This window comes from Procambarus clarkii, chromosome 5, assembly GCF_040958095.1.
Source record: "Procambarus clarkii isolate CNS0578487 chromosome 5, FALCON_Pclarkii_2.0, whole genome shotgun sequence".
Lineage (NCBI taxonomy): Eukaryota > Metazoa > Arthropoda > Malacostraca > Decapoda > Cambaridae > Procambarus > Procambarus clarkii.
The window spans coordinates 620,515-642,571 of record NC_091154.1 but is presented as its reverse complement, the minus strand read 5'-3'; the positions used below and the strand labels follow the sequence as shown (position 1 = coordinate 642,571).

The 22,057-nt window shown below is 39.8% G+C and overlaps 1 pseudogene; it reads left to right on the top strand.

Annotated features, from left to right (window-relative positions):
- Nucleotides 1-19,786, top strand: part of LOC123764734 (uncharacterized) — a 28,439-nt pseudogene extending 8,653 nt beyond the window's left edge.
- Nucleotides 19,787-22,057: the final 2,271 nt, after the last annotated feature.

The window sequence follows — 22,057 nt, the reverse complement described above, 5'->3', positions numbered from 1 at the left end:
TTAATAGTTGAGAGGCGGAACCCAAGAGCTATGTCTTATCTGGCCAAAAAACAAACTAGGTGAGTTCCTCCTCCACTAACACATTAACGGAGGTTATCTCCCGTTTTCTTTGCGAGCAACAAAGGCCGCGAGTAATGGTCTATTGCCACAATATGTAAACACCAGCCCTGTCCTGATGCGAACGACGGTCAGGGTTATGGCACACAGCTGACCCTGTGTCACAGAGAGGGAGAGAGAGAGAGAGAGAGAGAGAGAGAGAGATACACAGAGAGAGAGATACAGATATACAGAGAGAGATATACAGAGAGAGATATACAGAGAGAGATATACAGAGAGAGATATACAGAGAGAGATATACAGAGAGAGATATACAGAGAGAGAGATATACAGAGAGAGAGATATACAGAGAGAGAGATATACAGAGAGAGAGAGATACAGAGAGAGAGAGATACAGAGAGAGAGAGATACAGAGAGAGAGAGATACAGAGAGAGAGAGAGATACACAGAGAGAGAGGCAGACATACAGACAAACACTAAACTGTAATATACATTTCAATAAAAAAAACAGACACAAACTAGAGCCACCATTTACGAACACATCAGAAAAAATACAAATTCCTCAGCTTATTGTGACGTCACGCGAGAACGTCAACAAACAAGATGGCGGCGGCGGCGTTCGAAACGTTTAGACTCAAGAAACAGATGACGTAATCAAACTCTCAGGTCGCTCTCTTAAGTAAACAATTCGCTCATTAAGACGACAATTAAAAAAGGTATAATTAGGGTTTGGATCCAAAAATTAATAATCACCCCAAGAACGAGCAGTAATGCGGATTTAGGCTCGACACAAGTTAAAAATTCGAATGAATTTTACGCGGGAAAAAATTGGGCGTTTGTTATCGGAATTTTCGTTAATTACGAGAGTAATGAACTTGGGGTCATTAGGGGATGTGTGTGGCCGGCCACAGGTGGCAGGAGGTATAATGGCTCCATTTACAACAATTAAATCACAAGAAATACACCATAATGTAATCTAATCGCATATCACAATTTTTGTAAACACACAAAAATTAAAATAGTTTTCTTATTTATTTATATACAAGAAAGTAGATTAAGGGTTGTAAGAGTACATTATATTTATATATATATATATATATATATATAATATATATATATATATAGGGGTACCACCTATGGTGCAATTGCAGGGACCCACATCCTCGATGAAGAAAACAAAGAGCTTTCAGAGAAGATCTTGTGGATTCTCACTGAACACTTTCATCTTTTCTTCTCCTACCCCCCCCCCCCTATTATTGTTTGTATGTTTTGTTTTGTTTTATTTTATTCCAATGCTACAGTTTACAGAGAACACACACACACACACACACACACACACACACACACACACACACACACACACACACACACACACACACACACACACCACACACACACACACACACACACACACACACACACACACACACACACACACACACACACACACACACACACACACACACACACACACACACACACACACACAAATATATAACAATTAAACAATCAGTGTTCGAAGACCTCGTCCAGCTCCTCGGGGGTCGGGTGCGTACCCAGGATACAGCACGCATTTACTCTCTGAATTGCGACACTGAGGCGCTGGAACAGGAAACTGGCTGCTCGTGGGTCTCTAGTTTTCCCAATGAGTTCCTCGCCCACCTCCTTTAAAAACTTAAGTGCACATTTACCCCAGGCGCCCAGAGTCTCAGAGCCTATCGGCACGAACCTGTAACAACGTTCTAGGTCCCTATACTTGTTAGTTTTCTGGGTCTCCCTGAAGGTGGCTGCCTCACCTCCCTCCGCTGAGCTGTAACGTAAATAGGTATCAGCCAATGTAGACGCACAGGTGTAATCCCATACGACCTGTTTACCTTCCCTCCACGGCTGCAGGGTGACTCCATCTGGGCGTTTTTGGCTGTTGTCAGGCCTGCACTACTGAGGTTCCCTTTGTGCTGGGCACCCAGCTGAAGCCAAACTTCTCTTGATGATGTCATTGACTGCTTCATGTCTGGCAATCTTTCCCTGTGTTTTACGACAGATGAGACCATGGCTGCCGTATTGGTCTGCCCGTGCATGGCCGCAAATACACCGGTGCTCGGTGGAGATAGGGGCGGCAAGGCGCAGAGCAACACCAATACTTAGGATCCGATGGTCCAGGCGGGTGCCCAAGGCGGAATTAGGGACTGCCAACAAGAAGTCCCCAGCATGGGGCGCTTGCACAGCTAGAAGACGCGCTTTGTCCTTCCTGGAAGCTGCCTCCAGCAATGATGTGGCGATGTTCTCCACTATGGGGCTATCCCATTTGGCCTGTTTACCGTCGTTTGGAAAAGATGGTCGAGTGTGTGAATTGGCAAGAGTGTCCCACTGACCAGCTCCTTCCACAAATTTGGGATCACGAATCCCAATGGAGTTCCTGGTATTCCTACCAGGTATTCTGGTTATTTCCTTCACTAATTCACCTGTTGCACTGGTCGAGGATAAGAATGCCGGCAATGCTAACTGTGTCGCCTTGCGAATACCTATTCCCCCGAGTCTAACTGGGAGCGTTGCTTGGTCCCATTGGTCATCTTGCAGGGAGAGGTTTAACACTTTCATAGTTATTGTTTTTAGGAGTGTGTCATATTCTGTTAATTTTGGGCTGTCGAAGGAGGGAGCACACCTTAGGAAATAGGTCAGTCTGGGCAAAGCCAGGCACCTCGTGAGAAGGTACAAAGCATCGTGGGCGTCCAAAGCCCCTATTCTTCCCTCCATCCTCCTCAGGTCGTTCAGCTTTTCTTCGAGGACTACCTCAATGGCGCTCGAGCCCAGAGGTGCCCCTAGCAGCACACTGTCGGTGGGAGCGATCACTGGGGCTCCTGGCAATATGGTTCGCACTGCATCTATGGTTGGTTGGCTGGATGAGATGATTTCACACTTTAATGGGTTTAGGGTGAGTCCTAACTCCTCTCCCTTAGATTTCACCAGCTGTAGATCTTCTAGCAGCGACTCCTGTGTCCCTGCCAGGGTGCCATCGTCCAGGAACCAGATGTTGAGTTCGCTGGTCAACCTGCTTGTGACCTCTTTAACAGCCATGCAAAAAAGAAAAGGGGCAAGTGGGTCTCCCTGCTGGACACCTTCTGCAGAAACAACTTCATGTTCCCCAAACAACAGCGTCGATTCCCTACTGTACCCTGCTGAGACGAAGGGGAGTAGAGAAGGAAAGCTTGTTCGAACTGCTTCCAGTACCACATCCCTTTTTACCTGGTTGAAGGCATTTTTAAAGTCTAATTTAATTAATGCCTTATTTTCTGGGAGGTGCTTGATATAGGCTCGTGCTGCATGAGCTGCTGCTTCACAGCCATGGGGAACACCAAAACCTAGTTGATGGGGTCGAAGCATCGTCGCAGCGTCTATGCTAATTTTTCTGACAGCTGCCCTAGCAACAAGGCGCCGAAGTGTGTTACCCACGGCAATGGGTCTGACTCCACCATCCTTCTTCTTGAGGGCACAAAGGGATGCTCCAAAGAAAAAGGGTTTAATTGTATCTGGGATCAGCCCAGAGAGACGGTCGTTGACAAACTTCGTGACCTCTGACAGTAGTGTCTCGGCAACTTCTCCGAGAACTGGGTTTACCATCTCCTTGAGGTGCTGAGGTCTTACTCCAGTGTATCCCCCTGCCGAGCCTGGCGGAAATGACATGATGGCTTTGTATACCTCTGACGCTTGGAGGAATAGAGGTCCCATGTCTGGGACATTTGTGTCCCGAGCAGTGGGTTCCCATGGTACTCTGGGAGGGTGCTTCTCTCTCAGTGAGTCGGCAGTAGCAGTATTTCTAGGGGCGATTGTGTCTTCACTGGTAAGTAACCTAATTGCTCCTACTGTGTTGCCCTCTTTAATTTTCTTGGTCACTTGTGTTCCAAGCTTAAAATTATCAAATTGCCAGGATATATATATATATATATATATATATATATATATATATATATATATATATATATATATATATATATATATATATATATATATATATATATATATATAATGTATTCGTTCAAAGTCACTAAACACGCATGTAGCGTTTCAGAGAGATTTATACAATTTCTTAATTAATATATAATTTCTTTTAACATTTTAGAGTTAAGAGAATATATGTATATTTTATGTAAATATTGGAAATAAATGTAGATGAGTAATATATATTGTTTACCTTGCAGATGAGGATGGCGTGTTGCTGGTGGCTCGTGTGTAGCGCCTTCCTTGTCCTGGCGGCGGTCGCTGGCCCCTCCCTGGGCCAGCCTATCCAGGACAGGTACGACCTACTAGCCTATTGTGGGTGGTCGGGGGACAAAGGGGGTTCTACTGGCTTAATGACTGTGGTTGGTGGCTGCCAGTCTGGCTAACGCCAGGCTATTCAGCCTGTATGTACCCCATCTCCTTTAATTTCTCTAACACCAACACGAACTGTTCCTTAGGCTCGTCCACTTGGTCTGGTTGTGTCTCGGAGAGGCTGCAGGATCCAGCAAGTTCAGTAGAACTTCGGTTTCTACTCCTTTTGACCATGTCGTAGCTCAGTCGATTAAGGCAGCGTCTGGGATGCTCTCGGACGCAGGTTCGAATCCTCTTCACGGCCCTTGTGGATTTGTTCTTGTAATTAGTCTGTCTCATATCCCCTTCCAAGTGCTATATAGTCATTGTGGTTTAGCATTTTCTTCTGGTAATTACCATACCCCCTCACCTTGTGTCATATGTGACAAGTTCTCCTCGCAAGTCTTACATTGCCCAACAGGTTTAGCGTACCTTACATGTTTCTTAACATATCATCTTAAGTCCTGAACACTTCTCCCTCGTTTTCTATTAATTAAATCCTTTGGATTTATAAATAATTATTTATTTATATTTATTTATTTATAAATAATTAATAATTCCCTCAACAGAATCCAAATTTATCCAAATTAAAATCAATGATTTATATAGTAAAATAAACACATAAGACTAAGAGATAATAATAATGTGAGTATTAGCGGCATTATGATTGGCTGATAAAGGAGGGAGAGAGTGTCATATCTGGCCGATGATTGGTTGGAGAAATTGCGTTAGCGTCTCCTGGAACGACCCATAAGACCACGTAACGAGGCAATTTAAGTGTGTGTGACTATGACAACACCTTGGTTAGTGGGAGGAGTAGTTAAGGTCGCCCTCTGAGGCCTTCCTCCTCCTAAGATACACTCCTCAGGCTGTATCTTACTGTATCTTTCTGTATCACGCGGGGTATGACGTAGGCATAACTCCAGACCTCCTGATTGGTCGCGGATCAGCCAATTAATGCCCGTCTTTCAGCAATACTCATTGTAATTGGCTGCGGATCGCATGGGCTTAGTGACGTCATCATATAGTTATTATATAATTGGCAACTGATCGTCGCGTGTGATTGGATATGGATTTCAACTGATTAATGACGTCACATATAAGGACGCAGTTCATTGGTTAATTTCAAATGATAAATGACGTCACACATGAGGACGCAGTTCATTGGTTAATTTCAAATGATAAATGACGTCACATATAAGGACGCAGCTCATTGATTAATTTCAAATAATAAATGACGTCACACATAAGGACGCAGTTCATTGGTTAATTTCAAATGATAAATGACGTCACATATAAGGACGCAGCTCATTGATTAATTTCAAATAATAAATGACGTCACACATAAGGACGCAGTTCATTGGTTAATTTCAAATGATAAATGACGTCACATATAAGGACGCAGCTCATTGGTTAATTTAACCACTTTCACCAATCAACTAAAACAAAGTAATATCGGAGAGTTTCTTTCCTTAAAAATTGTTTTAATATACTTACGATAATATGAATAATATTCTGATAATACGAACAACTAATACTTCAATAATACCAATAGAAATTAAAAATTTTAATAAATATATTTGATCAAAATTAATAGCATTGGTTACTGTCTGAATTACCTGACTATTGACAGGGATAGATGATAGACTAAGACAGGGATAGATGATAGATTAAAGACAGGGATAGATGATAGACTAAGACAGGGATAGATGATAGACTAAAGACAGGGATAGATGATAGACTAAGACAGGGATAGATGATAGACTAAGACTGGGATAGATGATAGACTAAAGACAGGGATAGATGATAGACTAAAGACAGGGATAGATGATAGACTAAGACAGGGATAGATGATAGATTAAAGACAGGGATAGATGATAGACTAAGACTGGGATAGATGATAGACTAAAGACAGGGATAGATGATAGACTAAAGACAGGGATAGATGATAGACTAAAGACAGGGATAGATGATAGACTAAAGACAGGGATAGATGATAGACTAAAAACAGGGATAGATGATAGACTAAGACAGGGATAGATGATAGATTAAAGACAGGGATAGATGATAGATTAAAGACAGGGATAGATGATAGACTAAAGACAGGGATAGATGATAGACTAAAGACAGGGATAGATGATAGACTAAAGACAGGGATAGATGATAGACTAAAGACAGGGATAGATGATAGACTAAAGACAGGGATAGATGATAGACTAAGACAGGGATAGATGATAGATTAAAGACAGGGATAGATGATAGACTAAAGACAGGGATAGATGATAGACTAAAGACAGGGATAGATGATAGACTAAAGACAGGGATAGATGATAGACTAAGACAGGGATAGATGATAGACTAAAGACAGGGATAGATGATAGATTAAAGACAGGGATAGATGATAGACTAAGACAGGGATAGATGATAGACTAAAGACAGGGATAGATGATAGACTAAAAACAGGGATAGATGATAGACTAAGACAGGGATAGATGATAGATTAAAGACAGGGATAGATGATAGACTAAAGACAGGGATAGATGATAGACTAAGACAGGGATAGATGATAGATTAAAGACAGGGATAGATGATAGACTAAAGACAGGGATAGATGATAGACTAAAGACAGGGATAGATGATAGACTAAGACAGGGATAGATGATAGACTAAAGACAGGGATAGATGATAGACTAAAAACAGGGATAGATGATAGACTAAGACAGGGATAGATGATAGATTAAAGACAGGGATAGATGATAGACTAAAGACAGGGATAGATGATAGACTAAGACAGGGATAGATGATAGATTAAAGACAGGGATAGATGATAGACTAAAGACAGGGATAGATGATAGACTAAAGACAGGGATAGATGATAGACTAAAGACAGGGATAGATGATAGACTAAGACAGAGATAGATGATAGACTAAAGACAGGGATAGATGATAGACTAAAGACAGGGATAGATGATAGACTAAAGACAGGGATAGATGATAGACTAAAGACAGGGATAGATGATAGACTAAAGACAGGGATAGATGATAGACTAAGACAGAGATAGATGATAGACTAAAGACAGGGATAGATGATAGACTAAGACAGGGATAGATGATAGACTAAGACAGGGATAGATGATAGACTAAAGACAGGGATAGATGATAGACTAAGACAGAGATAGATGATAGACTAAAGACAGGGATAGATGATAGACTAAGACAGAGATAGATGATAGACTAAAGACAGGGATAGATGATAGACTAAAGACAGGGATAGATGATAGACTAAAGACAGGGATAGATGATAGATTAAAGACAGGGATAGAAGATAGACTAAAAACATAGCAGACGGAATAAGCCTAAAACAGACAGACACTTACCCTTCTCCTAAACCATAATCTTCAACAGCACAATAAGAAACAAACTAACAGCAGGTATAAAACCTATATACATGACTATACATACATGACTATACATAAAACATATATACATGACTATACATACATATCCACCAAACATACATGTATACACTCAGAAGTGAGAGAGACTAATTTATGCAGACAAATAATTAGGACAAATTGGTACCAATTCATTACCCAATTACCAAATGATGTCGTTAGTGTGATGAGAACTCTCTCTTAACTGATTACATTAACTATCAGTCGTTATCAATATTTAATCAGGTCAATATAATTAAGATATTTGATTTGTTTAATGTTTAATAAGTGGAGTGAAGTCAAATGGATTCTTTATATGTTAAAATGTTACTCACTGAGTCTTGATTGATTATGGAGATTCTGTGTCTTTCTGTCTCGGCCCCAACCACTTGGGGTGGACGGTAGAGCGACGGTCTCGCGTCAAGCAGGTCGGTGTCCAATCCCCAACCGTCCACAAGTGGTTGGGCACCATTCCTTTCCCCCCCGTCCCATCCCAAATCCTTATCCTGACCCCTTCCCAGTGCTATATAGTCGTAATGGCTTGACGTTCTCTCCTGATAATTTCCTTCCCTTGTCTCTCTCTCTCACTCTCTCTCACTCACTCTCTCACTTGCAGTGACCTAGGGGACATGCCAGAGCGCCTGCGCGAACTTCTCTTAATTCGTCGACTAGTTTCAAATTTGAACTCTGCGGAGGCGGCCATTCCTGACGCCCTGCCTGGGATCCGGTGAGTAAGCGACCACAACAACAACAACAACAACAACAACACGTGTTTACAAACTCTCCTACAATAATTTCAGGAAATTCCTGAAATAATTTCAGAAATTCTTCCAGGAATTTCCGTCAGTTTTGAATTTTTAAATCAACTTTATAAAGCATTTTCAGAACTTTGCATGAATTTTGAAAATATATTTTGAGGGATTTTGATCTAGAGGAAGTTTTGAAGATTTTAAAATTGCCTTTTTCCTAGGATTTTAGATTTTATCTAATGATATTAATCAGTAATTTGTTTAATTTTTATGTAAGTCTTCCGATAACGTTAGTCTGTCGGTCAGGCAGTATCGGGGGATCCCGGCATGGGACAGAAACAGTTGGGCACGTTTCCATTCACCTGATGCCTCTGTCCACCTGGCAGTAATCAGGTACCCGGGAGTTAGTCAGCTTATTATGGGGTTGCGTCCTTGGGGGGGGGGGGAGGACCTCAATGCTAGCATAAAAATCACATATAAACGCAGGCTTCATGTCCCCGACAGAACGAATCATACTATAATACTTAAATAATATAAATGACTAGGTATATAATATATAATTATTATATAGCATATATGATAATTTTACAAATCAACTAAAATATAGGTAGGATTACCTTCGACAAGGCGCTGGCTTCCTGTCCTCGTAGAGGCCACTAGAGAGATAGTGGTCCTCAGGTAAATATAGGTAAATTCATTTATAAAATGGAGGCTTTCTCGTATATACCGACCCACGTTGCTATATAATGTCATATGCGGAAAATCCACAGAGAAATATGAAATGAGGTGAACGTTTCGGAACGAACGTTTTCTCTGTGGATCCGCATATATATATATATATATATATATATATATATATATATATATATATATATATATATATATATATATATATATATATATATATATATGTATGTATATATATATATATATATATATATATATATATATATATATATATATATATATATATATATATATATATATATATATATATATATATATATATATATATATATAACAATTATATTCACGACATATTTATTTAACCGGTAATTATAGACGCTGGGAATTATATGCTTATAATTCTAAAACCTCAAATTCAAAATTGAAAACAAAATTGAAGGCACAAAAAAAAATAGAAAACCTTCAATAGGCTTTTTCTTAGTGATATATTTTAAATAATTCCTATTGTCGGGGACAGGAAGCCTGCGTATATGTATATTTTTTAGGCCTATATCGTGGCCGCCTCCCCCTCCCCCCCCCCCCCCACAACAGTCACAACCCACAACAGCTGACTAACTCCCGCGGGGTACCTAGTTACCACTAGGTGAACAGATGCATCAGGTGATAGGAAACGTGACCAGGCATTTCTCTCTCGTCCGGGGATCGAACCCGAGGTCACCTGCAGTAACAACATGCTATTGTATATATTGTATGATACAATACACTGCATGAAAGCCTACTGTATTGCAGAATAAAATTAGCTTTGTATAAATTGGAATTTATACAAATGTTTAAATGTTAATATAAAACTTAATATAAATGTATGATACATTAAATGTTTGTTGTATAATTTATTAACATTTTTGTAAACATTTGGACATTTTTTTGTTGTTTAAATTATATTGTGTTGAGTAGATCACTAGTGTATGATGTATTGGTGTAGTGTAGGTGTTGTATTGATGAGTGAGTGTAACATCACTAGTGTATGATGTATTGGTGTAGTGTAGGTGTTGTACTGATGAGTGAGTGTAACATCACTAGTGTATGATGTATTGGTGTAGTGTAGGTGTTGTACTGATGAGTGAGTGTAACATCCCTAGTGTATGATGTATTGGTGTAGTGTAGGCGTTGTATTGATGAGTGAGTGTAACATCCCTAGTGTATGATGTATTGGTGTAGTGTAGGCGTTGTATTGATGAGTGAGTGTAACATCCCTAGTGTATGATGTATTAGTGTAGTGTAGGCGCTGTAGGTGTTGTATTGATGAGTGAGTGTAACATCACTAGTGTATGATGTATTAGTGTAGTGTAGGTGTTGTATTGATGAGTGAGTGTAACATCACTAGTGTATGATGTATTAGTGTAGTGTAGGTGTTGTATTGATGAGTGAGTGTAACATCCCTAGTGTATGATGTATTGGTGTAGTGTAGGTGTTGTACTGATGAGTGAGTGTAACATCCCTAGTGTATGATGTATTGGTGTAGTGTAGGCGTTGTATTGATGAGTGAGTGTAACATCCCTAGTGTATGATGTATTGGTGTAGTGTAGGCGTTGTATTGATGAGTGAGTGTAACATCCCTAGTGTATGATGTATTAGTGTAGTGTAGGCGCTGTAGGTGTTGTATTGATGAGTGAGTGTAACATCACTAGTGTATGATGTATTAGTGTAGTGTAGGTGTTGTATTGATGAGTGAGTGTAACATCACTAGTGTATGATGTATTAGTGTAGTGTAGGTGTTGTATTGATGAGTGAGTGTAACATCACTAGTGTATGATGTATTAGTGTAGTGTAGGTGTTGTATTGATGAGTGAGTGTAACATCACTAGTGTATGATGTATTGGTGTAGTGTAGGTGTTGTATTGATGAGTGAGTGTAACATCCCTAGTGTATGATGTATTGGTGTATTGTAGGCGCTGTAGGTGTTGTATTGATGAGTGAGTGTAACATCACTAGTGTATGATGTATTAGTGTAGTGTAGGCGCTGTAGGTGTTGTATTGATGAGTGAGTGTAACATCACTAGTGTATGATGTATTGGTGTAGTGTAGGTGTTGTATTGATGAGTGAGTGTAACATCACTAGTGTATGATGTATTAGTGTAGTGTAGGCGCTGTAGGTGTTGTATTGATGAGTGAGTGTAACATCACTAGTGTATGATGTATTAGTGTAGTGTAGGTGTTGTATTGATGAGTGAGTGTAACATCACTAGTGTATGATGTATTAGTGTAGTGTAGGTGTTGTATTGATGAGTGAGTGTAACATCATTAGTGTATGATGTATTAGTGTAGTGTAGGTGTTGTATTGATGAGTGAGTGTAACATCACTAGTGTATGATGTATTAGTGTAGTGTAGGTGTTGTATTGATGAGTGAGTGTAACCTGAGTGTTAGACTTTATGTGAATTCATCTATTTTTTTTGTTTACTAACCTATTTGTGCCTGCAGGACCGAGCATTAGCTCTTGGACCCCGCCTTTCTGTGTACTCACCTATTTGTACTCACCTATTTGTGCTTGCGGGGGTTGAGCTTTGGCTCTTTGGTCCCGCCTCTCAACTGTCAATCAACTGGTGTACAGATTCCTGAGCCTATTGGGCTCTATCATATCTACATTTAAAACTGTGTATGGAGTCAGCCTCCACCACATCACTGCCTAATGCATTCCACCTGTTAACTACTCCCACACTGAAAAAGTTCCTTCTAACGTCTCTGTGGCTCATGTGGGTACTCAGTCTCCACCTGTGTCCCCTTGTTAGCGTACCATCACTGTTAAACTGTTTATCTTTATCTACCCTGTCAATTCCTCTGAGAATTTTGTAGGTCGTGATCATGCCTCCCCTTACTCTTCTGTCTTTCAGTGTCGTGAGGTGCATTTCTCACAGCCTTTCCTCGTAACTCATGCCTCTTATTTCTGGGACTAGCCTAGTGGCATACCTTTGGACTTTTTCTAGCTTCGCTTTGTGCTTGACAAGGTACGGGCTCCATGCTGGGGCCGCATACTCCAGGATTGGTCTTACATATGTGGTGTACAAGATTCTGAATGATTCCTTACACAGGTTCCTGAACGCTGTTCTGATGTTAGCCAGCCTCGCATATGCCGCAGACGTTATTCTTTTTATGTGGGCTTCAGGAGACAGGTTTGGTGTGATATCAACTCCTAGATCTTTCTCTCTGTCCGTTTCATGAAGGACTTCATCTCCCATTCTGTATCCTGTGTCTGGCCTCCTGTTTCCACTGCCTAGTTTCATTACTATACATTTACTCGGGTTGAACCTTAATAGCCATTTGTTGGACCATTCTAGGTCATCTTGTAACCTCATACTATCTTCCACCGTCTTAATCCTCATAATTTTTGCATCATCAGCAAACATTGAGAGGAACGATTCTATACCCTCTGGGAGATCATTTACATATATAACAAACAGTATAGGTCCAAGGACTGACCCCTGCGGGACTCCACTGGTGACTTCTCGCCAATCTGAGACCTCACCCCTCACACTGACTCGCTGTCTCTTGTTGCTTAGGTACTCCTGTATCCAATGGAGTACCTTCCCTTTCACTCCAGCCTGCATCTCCAGCTTTCGCACTATTCTCTGGTGTGGTACTGTGTCAAAGGCTTTCTGGCAATCTAAAAATATGCAGTCTGCCCACCCCTCTCTTTCTTGCCTGATCGTAGAATTCAATTAACCCTGTGAGGCAGGACCTGCCATCTCTGAAACCATGTTGGTGTTGTCTCACAAAGTTCCTTCGCTCCAGGTGCTCCACTAGCTTTCTTCCCACAATCTTCTCCATCAGCTTGCATGGTATGCAGGTTAGGGACACTGGCCTGTAGTTCAGTGCCTCCTGTCTATCCCCTTTCTTGTATATCGATACTACGTTAGCCGTCTTCCAAATTTTTGTCAGTTCACCTGTTACCAGTTGTTATACACCATGGAGAGTGTATCCATGGCGATATTCCATGTGGACCTATAGCCTTTGTCACATCCAACTCTAGCAAAAGCTTCCTTACATCTCCACTGGTAATCTCAAATTCCTCTAGTGGTGCCTGGTTAATTATTCCTTCTCTTATCTCTGGAACTTCTCCTTGCTCTAATGTGAAGACTTCCTGGAATTTCCTATTGAGTTCCTCGCACACTTCTTTGTCATTTGTAGTGAATCTGTCTGCCCCTATCCTCAGTTTCATTACCTGTTCCTTCACTGTTGCCTTTCTCCTGATGTGGCTGTGCAGCAATTTGGGTCTTAGCCTTGCTTGCTATGTCGTTTTCATATTGCCTTTCTGCCTCTCTTCTCACCCTGACATATTCATTCCTGGCTCTCTGGTAACCTTCTCTGCTCTCATGTGTCCTGTTATCTCTATAGTTTCTCCATGCTGTTTTACTTCGTTGCTTAGCTAGCCTACATCTCTGATTAAACCATGGGTTTCTCATCTGCATTTCATTATTTCCCTTTCGGGCCGGGATAAACTTTTCTGCTGCCTCCTTGCACTTCTGTGTGATGTATTCCATCATGTCTTGGGCCGTCTTTGCCCTGAGCTCAGTTTCCCATGTTATATCCGTTAGGAAATTTCTCAATTCCTCATAGTTTCCCTTACGGAATGCTAGCCTATTGCTTTCAGTTCCCTTTCTGGAGTTCTTTAGACCCTTCTTCGACCAGATACTCAAACGTCAGTACACTGTGGTCGCTCATTCCTGCTGGGGCCTCGAAGTCAATTTCCTTTATGTCGGAGTCATTCAGAGTGAATACTAGGTATTCTGAATAATACTATTCAGAGTGAATACTGAAAAACTTAACCTTGTGTATTGTTGCATTACAGCTGCATTAAGCTTATCTCACACCTGGCCTGTGTATATATTTTTGTGTATAGACGAAGCTCAGTCCTACATGTATAGGCACCAAATGTATCCTCGGTGTGTATATCCTTGTATAGATGAGTATGATTCTTTAGTATCTTTGTAGTGTAGAGCTGTGTCTAGATGTGTGTATAGCTTCGTATTTTCGTTCAATGTTTGTCTGAACGTATTCTACTCTCACGTCTGAACGTATTCTACTCTCACGTCTGAACGTATTCTATTCTCACGTCTGTACGTATTCTATTCTCACGTCTGAACGTATTCTACTCTCGCCCAGTAGACGCCTCATAGCAGGAGGTAGAAGGAGCAGCCTTTCTCAGCTCATCAGACTTCCTCCACCTGCCTCTGTTCTTAATATATTGCTTAACACTAAGTAAAGTCTTCATGTTTATCAACACTTTATAATATATTACTTGGCTTCAAAATTAGCTCCAGTAGGCTATTATACCTCTTAGCTTGTAGAATTAATTTAGAAATTATTAAGTGTTTTGGAATCTGTATGCAGTGTTGTAGAAAAAATCCCCAGCCTCTTGCTCCTTGCCAAGGATGCAAAAATTACCAACCCTTATTTGCTCACGTCTAGAAAAATTTCCAGCCTCTTCCTCCTAGCCAAGGCAGCAAAAATTCCCAGCCTTTATTTCCTTACATCCAGAAAAATCCCAGCCTCCTACTCCTAGCCAAGGAAGCAAAAATCCCCAGCCATAACTTCCCACAAAAAATCCCTGACCCTTTCTACCCCCCTAAAAACAATAGTCAGCTCTTGCTTGCTCCCAAACGGCCAGCCCCCGACACCTAAAACTCCGCCCCACAGGAAGCGGACATGCTACATCAACGCCGGGCTCTCCCATGGCTGCGACTATAAGGATTTAGTGGGCGCCATGGCCGAGAAGAACTATTGGGACTCCCTCAACTCCCCCGGACGCCGCAGGAGGAGGAGGTCTCCACAGGAGGCTGACTATGCCGTCTTTCCTCTGATGGAGAGGTCGCGAGAACCCCAATGAGGTCTCGGAGAGTGGGATTGGGGGCTGTTTGTAAGGGCTTTTACGGTGAGCTTGTGATTGTAGTGGGGATTGGTGGTGGTGGTAGTGGTGATGGTGGTAGTAGTGGTGATGGTGATAGTAGTGGTGATGGTGGTAGTAGCAGTAGTAGTGGCGATGGTGGTAGTAGCAGTAGTAGTGGTAGCAGTAGCAATAATGTTTGTGGCATCAGAAACAATAGAATACTTTTCTCATTCTCTAATCAATCTCAAACACTAAAATTTGTCCAAAATATGACTATCTATGAAAATAGAATAATCTAAATCTAAAAAACTAAGTAATTAAAACTTCAATGATAGTTAAAAGACCAGAAACCATACCATAACTGCCATCAATCTTATTTCCAAAACTGTTGTTGAGTCTTGCTTTGCAGATTAGGCTGTTGTACATAATTTAAATAATTCCTTTAATTTCAGGATATTTTGGCCTGCAGTTGATACAAAGATTCCTTCATCAACAATTTTGTTATGCTTAAATTATTTCAGTGTTCAAAAGAATTATAATTACGGTTAATATTGGGTAGTGTTTCTACTAAACGTGTGGACGTAAATTAATGACTTGATTTAACAGTCATATCCTTATGTAAATATATCCTAATCCTTAGCTAGTATCCTTATGTATCGTAATCTTTAGTATCCTAACCCATCTGTTTTATGTTAGTTTATTACTTTCAGTTTTTTTGTATCAATCAGACTCAATTATCTTAAATATTAGTTCATGACCTAATCACTTAGTTATACTGATTTTCAAAATAGTTTTCTTCCTCTACGAAAATCTGGGACAAATTTACCATTATTCATATCAAATTCACAATGTATATCAAAATTCAATAAATACTGGACATAAATATTACAAAAACCTTGTGATAATTCAGTTTTCAAAATCTCCAAAAGCATAGAATTAATTAGTATTTGTTATTATAATTTTAGCGTTAATAATAAGACAAATGACTTTACAATACAAAATTTATTTAATATTGAGTGTATGTTTAGTAATAATTTGTTGCCAGTAATTCAACTTAGTTGAGAATTAAAAATTAATCATCCTTCATGAATCTCAAAAGAGCTTTTAACACCCTCTAAAATGTATGCAAGAAATTGAAACTGTGTTCCCTTTTTACAGATACAAGTCACATGTAAACAAGGCAGTACGCAAATTTTAAAATATGCCTAATCTAATCTAATATTACATAACTCCGTTGAGCCTAATCTAAGCTAACATTACGTAACTCAACCAAGCCTAACCTAAGCTAACATTGCGTAACTTAACCAAGCCTAACCTAACCTAACATTACGTAACTCAACCGAGCCTAACCTAACCTAACATTACGTAACTCAACCGAGCCTAACCTAACCTAACATTGCGTAACTCAACCGAGCCTAACCTAACCTAACATTGCGTAACTTAACCAAGCCTAACCTAACATTACGTAACTCAACCGAGCCTAACCTAACCTAACATTACGTAACTCAACCGAGCCTAACCTAACCTAACATTATGTAACTCAACCGAGCCTAACCTAACCTAACATTACGTAACTCAACCGAGCCTAACCTAACCTAACATTATGTAACTCAACCGAGCCTAACCTAACCTAACATTATGTAACTCAACCAAGCCTAACCTAACCTAACATTACGTAACTCAACCGAGCCTAACCTAAGCTAATATATCCTAATCTAACGATATATCCGGTCTTGAAAATCGGAAAACAGGTTTTGTTGAACAGTCTTGTGTACGATTTAACCATACTTCATTTTTTTTATACCACTGTGACCTCTCCCTCCCTTCCCTTAATCCATATATTATACATGTGTTTTGTTAGTTTTATGTGTGTGTAAAACGTGTTGTGAATAGGTATAGTCCTACCTGTAACAGGTTGAAGCAGGAAGACAACACGCAATTAAATGTTTTTTAATGATAGTTTGTACCCCATTGTATCTACCACCCTTAATTCAAGCATCCTTAAAGCACTCACTGCAACCCATAAAACAGCGGACAGTCATACCTGGAACATGAGCTGGAGCAATTGGCCAAGGCAAGTGCCGCGGCCATAGACTTCCGTGGTTTGAGGGTATCACGGCGCGCCATTCGTTCCTACTGCTCCACTAACCCGGACAGGCAGTGCCGCAGCTTCTGCTTCAACCTGGGCGATCCTGCCTGCGCTGAGGGTGATATTGGAGGCAACGGCGAAGACTCTCACTTCCTGGCTAGCGGGAACACGCCAGGCAAATGAGAGATAAGGAGGAACATATTGGCTGCTGGCGCCGCCATCTTGGTCAGCTGATGGGTTTTGGGCGGTTGTGACTCTTTTCTGTGAACGCTTCAAGTTGGGAAATGCGGTGCTGGGAATTGTTTTTGTAATTGGTATTTTTACTATATTTGTATTGTGTCTGTTATTTAAAACTCTTCCTTCAATACTGCTACTTAAATGTCATGTTCAGGTAACTGTTCCTGCTGCTGGATGTTGGTACATTAAGGAAATTAATTGAGGGCTTTTATGTTTATAATTTTTCCTATATATTTTTATATTTTCATTCATGTTTTTGTTTTATAAACATATGTGAAGTGTATGTTTAGTTGGGTAACACACTATTGCTTCTTCTCTAAGTTATAACTGTATGTTTAGTTGGGTAACACACTATTGCTTCTTCTCTAAGTTATAACTGTATGTTTAGTTGGGTAACACACTATTGCTTCTTCTCTAAGTTATAACTGTATGTTTAGTTGGGTAACACACTATTGCTTCTTCTCTAAGTTATAACTGTATGTTTAGTTGGGTAACACACTATTGCTTCTTCTCTAAGTTATAACTGTATGTTTAGTTGGGTAACACACTATTGCTTCTTCTCTAAGTTATAACTGTATGTTTAGTTGGGTAACACACTATTGCTTCTTCTCTAAGTTATAACTGTATGTTTAGTTGGGTAACACACTATTGCTTCTTCTCTAAGTTATAACTGTATGTTTAGTTGGGTAACACACTATTGCTTCTTCTCTAAGTTATAACTGTATGTTTAGTTGGGTAACACACTACTGCTTCTTCTCTAAGTTATAAACATATTAATAGACTATTATTATCATTAATTAATAGTAATTGTCTATTAAATCATTAATAGACAATAAGACTATTAAAAACTATATATAATGATTAGTTTATCCATATATCTTGTAAATATTTCTTTGTTGCTCTCAGTATTTCATCACCAATATATATTATTAGTTTCAAACTAGAAAAACAGAAGTATTCATATTAATTTATTATCATATAATGTTCTATTATTGAATAGTTTTAATGTTGGATTTGTGGCTTGATAAACCTTTTATTATTGCTATATATTGTGGTTGATATTTGATCTATGTAGTTTTATATATATATATATATATATATATATATATATATATATATATATATATATATATATATATATATATATATATATATATAAAATATGAGCTTTCTTCATGTTTTATATATTACAAAAACCTGTACACTGTTACTTATGTTGACCAGACCACACTAGAAGGTGAAGGGACGACGACATTTCGGTCCGTCCTGGACCATTCTCAAGTCGATTGCCAAGAGAATGGTCCAGGACGGACCGAAACGTCGTCGTCCCTTCACCTTCTAGTGTGTGGTCTGGTCAACATACTTCAGCCACGTTATTGTAACTCAGTATCTGCACAGTTACTCATATTTCATATTTGTCCAGATTTTCTATATACTGTATCAAAATTGTTTGATTTTGAAGTTCATAACATCTAATCTTTATTCTCTTTCTCTTCCTCAGGATATTGAGCCGTCAGGGGCGTTGACGTCTCCTTCTGGCGCTCAGGATCTTGAATTATTATTATTATGTAAATTAACGCTGAAATACAATTAAAGCCAAACGACGAATAAATGATAAAAAAAACTTTAATGTTCACCTCAACTCCTGTTTCTCTATATTTGACCAAATGTAAAAATAAAGAAATTAATGCATAATGATGTTGCGTAAAATTAATTATTTTAACTAAATACAGTAGCAGAGAGTTTGCTATTTCTGATTCAACGAGGATTTATTGTTTGTAAATACACAAAAACAAAAGTAATATGGCTGGAAAAGTTATAAGAATTCAGAATGGAATCGAAAGTTGGTGTTGACATTAGAATTTGGCGAGTGATTGTCATTTGTTTTCCCTTTTGGAGCGTTTGTGCAGTGTATTCTGACCCTTCTTAAGTAACACTGGATCATTATATGTTTTAGAAAAGATTCCAATACCATTAAGCAACACTATCACCCTCCATCATGCTTGGTTTAGAGGCTGGCTACTTCCCCTTTAATGTCCTATTGAGTATAAAGTCCTTTTTAACGGTTTGCTTTGCAATCACTTAACTATAATTATCATCATTTTTAGAACACACTACATCAACCAAAAACGAATCATTGACAAAATATCAAATATATTCTAGATTAACGCAATAATCAGAGAAAATGAATAAAATTTAATTATATTTTTACGAGAAATACGTTATGGTAAAGAAAACGGGGGATCAGAGTTCTGGGGACACGATTGTATCTAATGAAGAATTTAAAATACATAATAACATTATAGGATTGTTTTATTTACGTCTTAAGACTGTGATTATTTACAAGTTTGGGTGTTATGGCGGTGAAGGAGGCGAGGCAGGAAGGTGACAGACCCCTGGAAGGAGAGGCATCGCTGCCACAAGGTTATCTGCCCAGGGGCCACTAACCCTGTAGTAGCCTCGACGAGGACACGAAGCCAGCGGCTAGTCAAAGGTCCTCCCCTCCCCACAGATATGATGAGGGGGGAGGGGAGCCTTGTCATACCTGACATGGAGGGACGTAAGTGGGTGTGCTTGCTCCCCATATTCAACATGGAGGTGACATAAATATTTCAGCTTATCCCAGCGGAGTAATATGCCTGCGGGTGCTGCCTTGGGGCACCTGGTGAGGTCTCCCCAGGAATGGCCGCTGAAGGAAGAATGGGTCGAGTTGTAAAACTATCAAATGGCAGAGTTTTCCGGATCCACAGTCCGGAGTGTTCACCCTGGTGGCCTCCTTCATCCGGATCCCTGCTTCTCCACCAACCTCTTCGCAGTAATGCTGGATGCTTTTAAAAATATACGTATATATATAAAATGGGATGTATATGTCCAGATTTTGAGGGTTTAATGCACATTGTAGCTTAGCCAGTAACACGTCCTGGCCTTTCGGACACGAGAAAGAGAGTTCACAGTTCATGATCATCTCCTCTCCAGGATTCGAACCCATGCCGTCCAGGATCACCCTTAAACGTACACAGTACCGAGACCACCGCCCCAATGATCGTTTTATTATAGACGGTTCTTATATATTCTTATAGATGGTCATTGGTGCGGTGTTAGTATTGTTACAATGTTTTCATTATATTTGTTGTACTAAGATGGCCGTTGTCTGGTTCAGTAGTTAATGGAGAAATAGTTAAACAAGTTTGTTTATAAAAGTTGATATGATTTATGGATCTCTTAAGGTTCAGGCTCTGATATTTACACTGTTATAATAAGTATAATATAATCCCCCTGTGTCAAGGGACAGGTAGCCAGCGTGTATTCATTCACGTTAGGCTTATATCTAGGAACCCCTCCCCCTCATAACAAGCTGACTACTTCCTGAGTACCTACTCACCGCTGGGTGAACAGATGCATTAGGTAATAGGAAATGTGCCCAACCATTTCTGTCCCGGCCGGAATTCTCGATTGTGCGTCGAGAACGAGGCCTACTGTACTACCGGGACTCTCGGTAGGCCTATAGACCCTTGTGTAGGCCTATCAACATCTGTAAGGGTGCTAATGACCTAACAACCTATGGAACGCACTTAAAGCTACGATAGTTAAGTGACTATTTAACATATATGCCTAATTAACTGTTTGAAGCAAGAGGTAAACTGTTGCATGTAAACTGTTAAATAGCATAACAAGTGAATGTACAAGGTATACCTTTCCTTGCCGATTGGAATATATAATGTTCACTTTACACACAGGTATACTCAGTATATACAACATGGTTAGTAAGGCTTATTAACCTTGGAGGGGTAGTTTAGGACTATCAACTTCAGGAGGGTTATTAAGGCCTATTAACCTCTGGAGGGTTATTAAGGCCTATTAACCTCTGGAGGGTTGTTAAGGTCTATCAATCTCTGTAGTGTTATTAAGGCCTATCAACCTCTGGATGGCAATTAAGGCCTGTCATCCTCTGGAGGGTTATTAAGGCCTATCAACCACTAAAGGGTTATTAAGACCTATCAACCTCTAGAGGGTTATTAAGGCCTATCAACCTCAGGATGGTAATTAAGGCCTATCATCCTCTGGAGTGTTACTAAGGCCTATCAATCTTTGCAGGGTTATTAAGGCCTATTAACCTCTGGATGGTAATTAAGGCCTATCAACCTCTTTAGCGTTATTAAGGTCTATCAACCTCTGGAGGGTTGTAAGGGTTATCAACCTTTGAAGGGTTATTAAGGCCAATCAACCTCTGGAGGGTTATTAAGGCCAATCATCCTCTGGAGGGTTATTAAGGCCTATCAACGTCTAGAGGGTTATCAAGGCCTATCAACCCCTGGAGAGTTTTTAAGGCCACCATAACAGCGTCTTGACCAACCAGCAGCCCATAACATATTCCAAGCCTAAACCCTGTATATGTACACAGCCAGAAGAGGCATACACCATTCATTGTATACTTCTATGTATGTATACTTATAATGAGGTTTAATGTTTAGATTATATATTCATTGGTTTGGTGTTGGGGTTTAAAGCCTATCAACCTTTGGAGGGTTGTATAGGCCTATTAACCTATATAGGGTTGTCCAGGCTATCACTCT